A 13,323-nucleotide genomic window follows, 5' to 3' on the forward strand; every position below is an offset into this window, starting at 1 on the left:
ATGGTTGTATTCAAACTAAACCAGATACAGGAAACAGGACATGGTCGTATTCAAACTAAACCAGATACAGGAAACAGGACATGGTTGTATTCAAACTAAACCAGATACAGGAAACAGGACATGGTCTTATTCAAACTAAACCAGATACAGGAAACAGGACATGGTTGTATTCAAACTAAACCAGATACAGGAAACAGGACATGGTCGTATTCAAACTAAACCAGATACAGGAAACAGGACGTGGTGTTATTCAAACTAAACCAGATACAGGAAACAGGACATGGTCTTATTCAAACTAAACCAGATACAGGAAACAGGACATGGTTGTATTCAAACTAAACCAGATACAGGAAACAGGACATGGTTGTATTCAAACTAAACCAGACGCAGGAAACAGGACATGGTTGTATTCAAACTAAACCAGACACAGGAAACAGGACATGGTTGTATTCAAACTAAACCAGACACAGGAAACAGGACATGGTTGTATTCAAACTAAACCAGAAACAGGAAACAGGACATGGTTGTATTCAAACTAAACCAGATACAGGAAACAGGACATGGTTGTATTCAAACTAAACCAGATACAGGAAACAGGACATGGTCGTATTCAAACTAAACCAGGAAACAGGAAACAGGACATGGTTGTATTCAAACTAAACCAGGAAACAGGAAACAGGACATGGTCGTATTCAAACTAAACCAGGAAACAGGAAACAGGACATGGTCGTATTCAAACTAAACCAGGAAACAGGACATGGTTGTATTCAAACTAAACCAGGAAACAGGACATGGTTGTATTCAAACTAAACCAGGAAACAGGAAACAGGACATGGTCGTATTCAAACTAAACCAGAAACAGGAAACAGGACATGGTCGTATTCAAACTAAACCAGGAAACAGGAAACAGGACATGGTCGTATTCAAACTAAACCAGGAAACAGGAAACAGGACATGGTCGTATTCAAACTAAACCAGGAAACAGGACATGGTTGTATTCAACCTAAACCAGATACAGGAAACAGGACATGGTTGTATTCAACCTAAACCAGATACAGGAAACAGGACATGGTTGTATTCAACCTAAACCAGATACAGGAAACAGGACATGGTTGTATTCAACCTAAACCAGATACAGGAAACAGGACATGGTTGTATTCAACCTAAACCAGATACAGGAAACAGGACATGGTCATATTCAAACTAAACCAGAAACAGGAAACAGGACATGGTCGTATTCAAACTAAACCAGGAAACAGGAAACAGGACATGGTCGTATTCAAACTAAACCAGGAAACAGGAAACAGGACATGGTCGTATTCAAACTAAACCAGGAAACAGGAAACAGGACATGGTCGTATTCAAACTAAACCAGACGCAGGAAACAGGACATGGTCGTATTCAAACTAAACCAGGAAACAGGACATGGTTGTATTCAACCTAAACCAGGAAACAGGAAACAGGACATGGTTGTATTCAACCTAAACCAGGAAACAGGAAACAGGACATGGTTGTATTCAAACTAAACCAGGAAATGGTTGTATTCAAACTAAACCAGATACAGGAAACAGGACATGGTTGTATTCAAACTAAACCAGGAAACAGGACATGGTTGTATTCAAACTAAACCAGGAAACAGGAAACAGGACATGGTTGTATTCAAACTAAACCAGACGCAGGAAACAGGACATGGTTGTATTCAAACTAAACCAGGAAACAGGAAACAGGACATGGTTGTATTCAAACTAAACCAGATACAGGAAACAGGACATGGTTGTATTCAAACTAAACCAGATACAGGAAACAGGACATGGTTGTATTCAAACTAAACCAGATACAGGAAACAGGACATGGTCTTATTCAAACTAAACCAGATACAGGAAACAGGACATGGTTGTATTCAAACTAAACCAGATACAGGAAACAGGACATGGTTGTATTCAAACTAAACCCGATACAGGAAACAGGACATGGTTGTATTCAAACTAAACCAGATACAGGAAACAGGACATGGTCTTATTCAAACTAAACCAGATACAGGAAACAGGACATGGTTGTATTCAAACTAAACCAGATACAGGAAACAGGACATGGTTGTATTCAAACTAAACCCGATACAGGAAACAGGACATGGTTGTATTCAAACTAAACCAGGAAACAGGAAACAGGACATGGTTGTATTCAAACTAAACCAGGAAACAGGAAACAGGACATGGTTGTATTCAAACTAAACCAGGAAACAGGAAACAGGACATGGTCGTATTCAAACTAAACCAGATACAGGAAACAGGACATGGTTGTATTCAAACTAAACCAGGAAACAGGAAACAGGACATGGTTGTATTCAAACTAAACCAGGAAACAGGAAACAGGACATGGTTGTATTCAAACTAAACCAGGAAACAGGAAACAGGACATGGTTGTATTCAAACTAAACCAGGAAACAGGAAATGGTTGTATTCAAACTAAACCAGATACAGGAAACAGGACATGGTTGTATTCAAACTAAACCAGATACAGGAAACAGGAAACAGGACATGGTCTTATTCAAACTAAACCAGATACAGGAAACAGGACACAGGTCGTATTCATTAGGCACCAAACAGTGAAGGACTACCTGAACTTATCCAGAATGAAACACACGTGATTTCATTACAAAGCATTTTCTGTTGCAATAACACTTTGCTACGGTTTCCTAGTGTGCACAAATTAATATACCGCGGGACAGGGTTGTATTCATTAGGAATCAAACAGAATGAATACACCACAGAACAGGTGATTCATTAGGAATCAAACAGAATGAATACACCACAGAACAGGTGATTCATTAGGAATCAAACAGAATGAATACACCACAGAACAGGTGATTCATTAGGAATCAAACAGAATGAATACACTACAGAACAGGTGATTCATTAGGAATCAAACAGAATGAATACACCACAGAACAGGTGATTCATTAGGAATCAAACAGAATGAATACACTACAGAACAGGTGATTCATTAGGAATCAAACAGAATGAATACACCACAGAACAGGTGATTCATTAGGAATCAAACAGAATGAATACACCACAGAACAGGTGATTCATTAGGAATCAAACAGAATGAATACACCACAGAACAGGTGATTCATTAGGAATCAAACAGAATGAATACACTACAGAACAGGTGATTCATTAGGAATCAAACAGAATGAATACACCACAGAACAGGTGATTCATTAGGAATCAAACAGAATGAATACACTACAGAACAGGTGATTCATTAGGAATCAAACAGAATGAATACACCACAGAACAGGTGATTCATTAGGAATCAAACAGAATGAATACACTACAGAACAGGTGATTCATTAGGAATCAAACAGAATGAATACACCACAGAACAGGTGATTCATTAGGAATCAAACAGAATGAATACACCACAGAACAGGGTTGTATTCATTAGGAATCAAACAGAATGAATACACCACAGAACAGGGTTGTATTCATTAGGAATCAAACAGAATGAATACACCACAGAACAGGTGATTCATTAGGAATCAAACAGAATGAATACACCACAGAACAGGTGATTCATTAGGAATCAAACAGAATGAATACACCACAGAACAGGGTTGTATTCATTAGGAATCAAACAGAATGAATACACCACAGAACAGGTGATTCATTAGGAATCAAACAGAATGAATACACCACAGAACAGGGTCGTATTCATTAGGAATCAAACAGAATGAATACACCACAGAACAGGTGATTCATTAGGAATCAAACAGAATGAATACACCACAGAACAGGTGATTCATTAGGAATCAAACAGAATGAATACACCACAGAACAGGTGATTCATTAGGAATCAAACAGAATGAATACACCACAGAACAGGTGATTCATTAGGAATCAAACAGAATGAATACACCACAGAACAGGTGATTCATTAGGAATCAAACAGAATGAATACACTACAGAACAGGTGATTCATTAGGAATCAAACAGAATGAATACACCACAGAACAGGTGATTCATTAGGAATCAAACAGAATGAATACACCACAGAACAGGTGATTCATTAGGAATCAAACAGAATGAATACACCACAGAACAGGTGATTCATTAGGAATCAAACAGAATGAATACACCACAGAACAGGTGATTCATTAGGAATCAAACAGAATGAATACACTACAGAACAGGTGATTCATTAGGAATCAAACAGAATGAATACACCACAGAACAGGTGATTCATTAGGAATCAAACAGAATGAATACACCACAGAACAGGTGATTCATTAGGAATCAAACAGAATGAATACACTACAGAACAGGTGATTCATTAGGAATCAAACAGAATGAATACACTACAGAACAGGTGATTCATTAGGAATCAAACAGAATGAATACACCACAGAACAGGTGATTCATTAGGAATTAACAGAATGAATCAGAACAGGTGATTCATTAGGAATCAAACAGAATGAATACACCACAGAACAGGTGATTCATTAGGAATCAAACAGAATGAATACACTACAGAACAGGTGATTCATTAGGAATCAAACAGAATGAATACACCACAGAACAGGTGATTCATTAGGAATCAAACAGAATGAATACACCACAGAACAGGTGATTCATTAGGAATCAAACAGAATGAATACACCACAGAACAGGTGATTCATTAGGAATCAAACAGAATGAATACACTACAGAACAGGTGATTCAGAATCAAACAGAATGAATACACCACAGAACAGGTGATTCATTAGGAATCAAACAGAATGAATACACCACAGAACAGGTTGTATTCATTAGGAATCAAACAGAATGAATACACCACAGAACAGGTGATTCATTAGGAATCAAACAGAATGAATACACTACAGAACAGGTTGTATTCATTAGGAATCAAACAGAATGAATACACCACAGAACAGGGTTGATTCATTAGGAATCAAACAGAATGAATACACCACAGAACAGGTGATTCATTAGGAATCAAACAGAATGAATACACCACAGAACAGGTGATTCATTAGGAATCAAACAGAATGAATACACCACAGAACAGGTGATTCATTAGGAATCAAACAGAATGAATACACTACAGAACAGGTGTATTCATTAGGAATCAAACAGAATGAATACACCACAGAACAGGTGATTCATTAGGAATCAAACAGAATGAATACACCACAGAACAGGTGATTCATTAGGAATCAAACAGAATGAATACACCACAGAACAGGGTCGTATTCATTAGGAATCAAACAGAATGAATACACCACAGAACAGGTGATTCATTAGGAATCAAACAGAATGAATACACTACAGAACAGGTGATTCATTAGGAATCAAACAGAATGAATACACCACAGAACAGGTGATTCATTAGGAATCAAACAGAATGAATACACTACAGAACAGGGTTGTATTCATTAGGAATCAAACAGAATGAATACACCACAGAACAGGGTTGTATTCATTAGGAATCAAACAGAATGAATACACCACAGAACAGGTGATTCATTAGGAATCAAACAGAATGAATACACCACAGAACAGGTGATTCATTAGGAATCAAACAGAATGAATACACCACAGAACAGGTGATTCATTAGGAATCAAACAGAATGAATACACTACAGAACAGGTGATTCATTATGAATCAAACAGAATGAATACACCACAGAACAGGTGATTCATTAGGAATCAAACAGAATGAATACACCACAGAACAGGTGATTCATTAGGAATCAAACAGAATGAATACACTACAGAACAGGGTTGTATTCATTAGGAATCAAACAGAATGAATACACTACAGAACAGGGTTGTATTCATTAGGAATCAAACAGAATGAATACACTACAGAACAGGTGATTCATTAGGAATCAAACAGAATGAATACACCACAGAACAGGTGATTCATTAGGAATCAAACAGAATGAATACACCACAGAACAGGTGATTCATTAGGAATCAAACAGAATGAATACACTACAGAACAGGTGATTCATTAGGAATCAAACAGAATGAATACACTACAGAACAGGTGATTCATTAGGAATCAAACAGAATGAATACACTACAGAACAGGTGATTCATTAGGAATCAAACAGAATGAATACACCACAGAACAGGTGATTCATTAGGAATCAAACAGAATGAATACACCACAGAACAGGTGTATTCATTAGGAATCAAACAGAATGAATACACCACAGAACAGGTGATTCATTAGGAATCAAACAGAATGAATACACCACAGAACAGGTGATTCATTAGGAATCAAACAGAATGAATACACCACAGAACAGGTGATTCATTAGGAATCAAACAGAATGAATACACTACAGAACAGGGTTGTATTCATTAGGAATCAAACAGAATGAATACACCACAGAACAGGGTTGTATTCATTAGGAATCAAACAGAATGAATACACCACAGAACAGGTGATTCATTAGGAATCAAACAGAATGAATACACCACAGAACAGGTGATTCATTAGGAATCAAACAGAATGAATACACCACAGAACAGGTGATTCATTAGGAATCAAACAGAATGAATACACTACAGAACAGGTGATTCATTATGAATCAAACAGAATGAATACACCACAGAACAGGTGATTCATTAGGAATCAAACAGAATGAATACACCACAGAACAGGTGATTCATTAGGAATCAAACAGAATGAATACACTACAGAACAGGGTTGTATTCATTAGGAATCAAACAGAATGAATACACTACAGAACAGGGTTGTATTCATTAGGAATCAAACAGAATGAATACACTACAGAACAGGTGATTCATTAGGAATCAAACAGAATGAATACACCACAGAACAGGTGATTCATTAGGAATCAAACAGAATGAATACACCACAGAACAGGTGATTCATTAGGAATCTAACAGAATGAATACACTACAGAACAGGTGATTCATTAGGAATCAAACAGAATGAATACACTACAGAACAGGTGATTCATTAGGAATCAAACACAATGAAACACTACAGAACAGGTGATTCATTAGGAATCAAACACAGATACACCACAGAACAGGTGATTCATTAGGAATCAAACAGAATGAATACACCACAGAACAGGTGATTCATTAGGAATCAAACAGAATGAATACACCACAGAACAGGTGATTCATTAGGAATCAAACAGAATGAATACACCACAGAACAGGTGATTCATTAGGAATCAAACAGAATGAATACACCACAGAACAGGTGATTCATTAGGAATCAAACAGAATGAATACACCACAGAACAGGGTTGTATTCATTAGGAATCAAACAGAATGAATACACTACAGAACAGGTGATTCATTAGGAATCAAACAGAATGAATACACCACAGAACAGGTGATTCATTAGGAATCAAACAGAATGAATACACCACAGAACAGGGTTGTATTCATTAGGAATCAAACAGAATGAATACACCACAGAACAGGTGATTCATTAGGAATCAAACAGAATGAATACACTACAGAACAGGTGATTCATTAGGAATCAAACAGAATGAATACACCACAGAACAGGTGATTCATTAGGAATCAAACAGAATGAATACATAAACCGAACAGGTGATTCATTAGGAATCTAACAGAATGAATACACCACAGAACAGGTGATTCATTATGAATCAAACAGAATGAATACATAAACAGAACAGGTGATTCATTAGGAATCAAACAGAATGAATACACTACAGAACAGGTGATTCATTAGGAATCTAACAGAATGAATACACCACAGAACAGGTGATTCATTAGGAATCAAACAGAATGAATACACCACAGAACAGGTGATTCATTAGGAATCAAACAGAATGAATACACTACAGAACAGGTGATTCATTAGGAATCAAACAGAATGAATACACCACAGAACAGGTGATTCATTAGGAATCAAACAGAATGAATACACCACAGAACAGGTGATTCATTAGGAATCAAACAGAATGAATACACCACAGAACAGGGTCGTATTCATTAGGAATCAAACAGAATGAATACACCACAGAACAGGTGATTCATTAGGAATCAAACAGAATGAATACACCACAGAACAGGTGATTCATTAGGAATCAAACAGAATGAATACACCACAGAACAGGTGATTCATTAGGAATCAAACAGAATGAATACACCACAGAACAGGTGATTCATTAGGAATCTAACAGAATGAATACACCACAGAACAGGTGATTCATTAGGAATCTAACAGAATGAATACACCACAGAACAGGTGATTCATTAGGAATCAAACAGAATGAATACACCACAGAACAGGTGATTCATTAGGAATCAAACAGAATGAATACACCACAGAACAGGTGATTCATTAGGAATCAAACAGAATGAATACACCACAGAACAGGTGATTCATTAGGAATCAAACAGAATGAATACACCACAGAACAGGTGATTCATTAGGAATCAAACAGAATGAATACACTACAGAACAGGTGATTCATTAGGAATCAAACAGAATGAATACACCACAGAACAGGTGATTCATTAGGAATCAAACAGAATGAATACATAAACCGAACAGGTGATTCATTAGGAATCAAACAGAATGAATACACTACAGAACAGGTGATTCATTAGGAATCAAACAGAATGAATACACCACAGAACAGGTGATTCATTAGGAATCAAACAGAATGAATACACCACAGAACAGGTGATTCATTAGGAATCAAACAGAATGAATACATAAACCGAACAGGTGATTCATTAGGAATCAAACAGAATGAATACACCACAGAACAGGTGATTCATTAGGAATCAAACAGAATGAATACACTACAGAACAGGTGATTCATTAGGAATCAAACAGAATGAATACACCACAGAACAGGTGATTCATTAGGAATCAAACAGAATGAATACACTACAGAACAGGTGATTCATTAGGAATCAAACAGAATGAATACACTACAGAACAGGTGATTCATTAGGAATCTAACAGAATGAATACACCACAGAACAGGTGATTCATTAGGAATCTAACAGAATGAATACACTACAGAACAGGTGATTCATTAGGAATCAAACAGAATGAATACACCACAGAACAGGGTCGTATTCATTAGGAATCTAACAGAATGAATACACCACAGAACAGGTGATTCATTAGGAATCAAACAGAATGAATACACTACAGAACAGGTGATTCATTAGGAATCAAACAGAATGAATACACCACAGAACAGGTGATTCATTAGGAATCAAACAGAATGAATACACCACCGAACAGGTGATTCATTAGGAATCAAACAGAATGAATACATAAACCGAACAGGTGATTCATTAGGAATCAAACAGAATGAATACACCACAGAACAGGTGATTCATTAGGAATCAAACAGAATGAATACACTACAGAACAGGTGATTCATTAGGAATCAAACAGAATGAATACACTACAGAACAGGGTTGTATTCATTAGGAATCAAACAGAATGAATACACCACAGAACAGGGTTGTATTCATTAGGAATCAAACAGAATGAATACACCACAGAACAGGTGATTCATTAGGAATCAAACAGAATGAATACACCACAGAACAGGTGATTCATTAGGAATCAAACAGAATGAATACACTACAGAACAGGGTTGTATTCATTAGGAATCAAACAGAATGAATACACCACAGAACAGGTGATTCATTAGGAATCAAACAGAATGAATACACCACAGAACAGGTGATTCATTAGGAATCAAACAGAATGAATACACCACAGAACAGGTGATTCATTAGGAATCAAACAGAATGAATACACCACAGAACAGGTGATTCATTAGGAATCAAACAGAATGAATACACTACAGAACAGGTGATTCATTAGGAATCAAACAGAATGAATACACCACAGAACAGGTGATTCATTAGGAATCAAACAGAATGAATACACTACAGAACAGGGTTATATTCATTAGGAATCAAACAGAATGAATACACTACAGAACAGGGTCATGTTCATTAGGAATCAAACAGAATGAATACACCACAGAACAGGGTCGTGATTCATTAGGAATCTAACAGAATGAATACACTACAGAACAGGTGATTCATTAGGAATCTAACAGAATGAATACACCACAGAACAGGTGATTCATTAGGAATCAAACAGAATGAATACACCACAGAACAGGTGATTCATTAGGAATCAAACAGAATGAATACACCACAGAACAGGTGATTCATTAGGAATCTAACAGAATGAATACACTACAGAACAGGTGATTCATTAGGAATCAAACAGAATGAATACACCACAGAACAGGTGATTCATTAGGAATCAAACAGAATGAAAACACTACAGAACAGGTGATTCATTAGGAATCAAACAGAATGAATACACCACAGAACAGGTGATTCATTAGGAATCAAACAGAATGAATACACCACAGAACAGGTGATTCATTAGGAATCAAACAGAATGAATACACTACAGAACAGGTGATTCATTAGGAATCAAACAGAATGAATACACCACAGAACAGGGTTGTATTCATTAGGAATCAAACAGAATGAATACACTACAGAACAGGGTTGTATTCATTAGGAATCAAACAGAATGAATACACTACAGAACAGGGTTATATTCATTAGGAATCAAACAGAATGAATACACCACAGAACAGGTGATTCATTAGGAATCAAACAGAATGAATACACTACAGAACAGGGTTGTATTCATTAGGAATCAAACAGAATGAATACACTACAGAACAGGGTTGTATTCATTAGGAATCAAACAGAATGAATACACTACAGAACAGGTGATTCATTAGGAATCAAACAGAATGAATACACTACAGAACAGGTGATTCATTAGGAATCAAACAGAATGAATACACCACAGAACAGGTGATTCATTAGGAATCAAACAGAATGAATACACCACAGAACAGGTGATTCATTAGGAATCAAACAGAATGAATACACTACAGAACAGGTGATTCATTAGGAATCAAACAGAATGAATACACCACAGAACAGGTGATTCATTAGGAATCAAACAGAATGAATACACCACAGAACAGGTGATTCATTAGGAATCAAACAGAATGAATACACCACAGAACAGGTGATTCATTAGGAATCAAACAGAATGAATACACTACAGAACAGGTGATTCATTAGGAATCAAACAGAATGAATACACCACAGAACAGGGTTGTATTCATTAGGAATCAAACAGAATGAATACACCACAGAACAGGTGATTCATTAGGAATCAAACAGAATGAATACACTACAGAACAGGGTTGTATTCATTAGGAATCAAACAGAATGAATACACTACAGAACAGGTGATTCATTAGGAATCAAACAGAATGAATACACCACAGAACAGGTGATTCATTAGGAATCAAACAGAATGAATACACCACAGAACAGGTGATTCATTAGGAATCAAACAGAATGAATACACCACAGAACAGGTGATTCATTAGGAATCAAACAGAATGAATACACTACAGAACAGGTGATTCATTAGGAATCAAACAGAATGAATACACCACAGAACAGGTGATTCATTAGGAATCAAACAGAATGAATACACTACAGAACAGGGTCGTATTCATTAGGAATCTAACAGAATGAATACACCACAGAACAGGTGATTCATTAGGAATCAAACAGAATGAATACACTACAGAACAGGTGATTCATTAGGAATCAAACAGAATGAATACACCACAGAACAGGTGATTCATTAGGAATCAAACAGAATGAATACACCACAGAACAGGTGATTCATTAGGAATCAAACAGAATGAATACAGAATGAATACACCACAGAACAGGTGATTCATTAGGAATCAAACAGAATGAATACACTACAGAACAGGTGATTCATTAGGAATCAAACAGAATGAATACACCACAGAACAGGTGATTCATTAGGAATCAAACAGAATGAATACACTACAGAACAATTCATTAGGGAATGAATGATTCATTAGGAATCAAACAGAATGAATACACCACAGAACAGGTGATTCATTAGGAATCAAACAGAATGAATACACCACAGAACAGGTGATTCATTAGGAATCAAACAGAATGAATACACTACAGAACAGGTGATTCATTAGGAATCAAACAGAATGAATACACTACAGAACAGGTGATTCATTAGGAATCAAACAGAATGAATACACCACAGAACAGGTGATTCATTAGGAATCAAACAGAATGAATACACCACAGAACAGGTGATTCATTAGGAATCAAACAGAATGAATACACTCAAACAGAAGAACAGGTGATTCATTAGGAATCAAACAGAATGAATACACTACAGAACAGGTGATTCATTATGAATCAAACAGAATGAATACACCACAGAACAGGTGATTCATTAGGAATCAAACAGAATGAATACACCACAGAACAGGTGATTCATTAGGAATCAAACAGAATGAATACACCACAGAACAGGTGATTCATTAGGAATCAAACAGAATGAATACACTACAGAACAGGGTTGTATTCATTAGGAATCAAACAGAATGAATACACCACAGAACAGGTGATTCATTAGGAATCAAACAGAATGAATACACCACAGAACAGGTGATTCATTAGGAATCAAACAGAATGAATACACCACAGAACAGGTGATTCATTAGGAATCAAACAGAATGAATACACCACAGAACAGGTGATTCATTAGGAATCAAACAGAATGAATACACTACAGAACAGGGTTGTATTCATTAGGAATCAAACAGAATGAATACACTACAGAACAGGGTTGTATTCATTAGGAATCAAACAGAATGAATACACTACAGAACAGGGTCGTATTCATTAGGAATCAAACGGAATCAAACAGGCTGAAACGAGGAGAGACTACCTGAACATGTCTAATAAGAAAACGCTCGTTTTCCATTGTGTAAAAACGTTTTTTTCCCCCGCTAAGGTGTGCTACTAATGAACACGACCCAGGTGTGTGAAGATGTGAAGGGGGGAACATTAGACTGCACTACTTCCATTAAACAGCAATGACATACAGTTCTACCATTGGTTGGGGAAAGGGGTTGTCAGCGTACGTAGTACACCTATCAGTATACACAGTAATATAGCGAACAGGGTGGAGCTCCATTTCAAGTAAACCGAATTCCAAATGTTCTTTATTGAAAGGCAGTGATGACAGTTGGAACTGGAATGTCAGTGAACATTCTCAATTGACTGGAATTTGAAAAGTGATTTTGACCCCTGACCCCGGTAACCTCTTACCTGATAGAAAAGTGATTTGACCCCCAAGGTA

At 36.5% G+C, this 13,323-nt stretch overlaps 2 long non-coding RNA genes across 8 annotated transcripts; both read left to right on the top strand.

Annotated features, from left to right (window-relative positions):
* Positions 1-900: 900 nt before the first annotated feature.
* On the top strand, positions 901-9,932 carry LOC127919737 (uncharacterized). Of its 6 annotated transcripts, none has more exons than XR_008103940.1 (3): positions 901-957; positions 2,582-3,664; positions 9,516-9,932. It is a non-coding gene; the product is annotated as an uncharacterized LOC127919737 (long non-coding RNA). The 6 variants fall into 6 exon arrangements; XR_008103936.1 differs by lacking the exon at positions 901-957 and adding an exon at positions 1,229-1,354; XR_008103939.1 differs by lacking the exons at positions 901-957; positions 9,516-9,932 and adding exons at positions 1,229-1,354; positions 7,431-7,477.
* Positions 9,933-10,068: 136 nt separating this feature from the next.
* On the top strand, positions 10,069-11,816 carry LOC127919738 (uncharacterized). Of its 2 annotated transcripts, none has more exons than XR_008103942.1 (3): positions 10,069-10,103; positions 11,175-11,265; positions 11,621-11,816. It is a non-coding gene; the product is annotated as an uncharacterized LOC127919738 (long non-coding RNA). The 2 variants fall into 2 exon arrangements; XR_008103943.1 differs by lacking the exon at positions 10,069-10,103 and adding an exon at positions 10,245-10,279.
* The last annotated feature ends 1,507 nt before the right edge of the window (positions 11,817-13,323 follow it).

Source organism: Oncorhynchus keta, unplaced genomic scaffold, assembly GCF_023373465.1.
Source record: "Oncorhynchus keta strain PuntledgeMale-10-30-2019 unplaced genomic scaffold, Oket_V2 Un_contig_17448_pilon_pilon, whole genome shotgun sequence".
Lineage (NCBI taxonomy): Eukaryota > Metazoa > Chordata > Actinopteri > Salmoniformes > Salmonidae > Oncorhynchus > Oncorhynchus keta.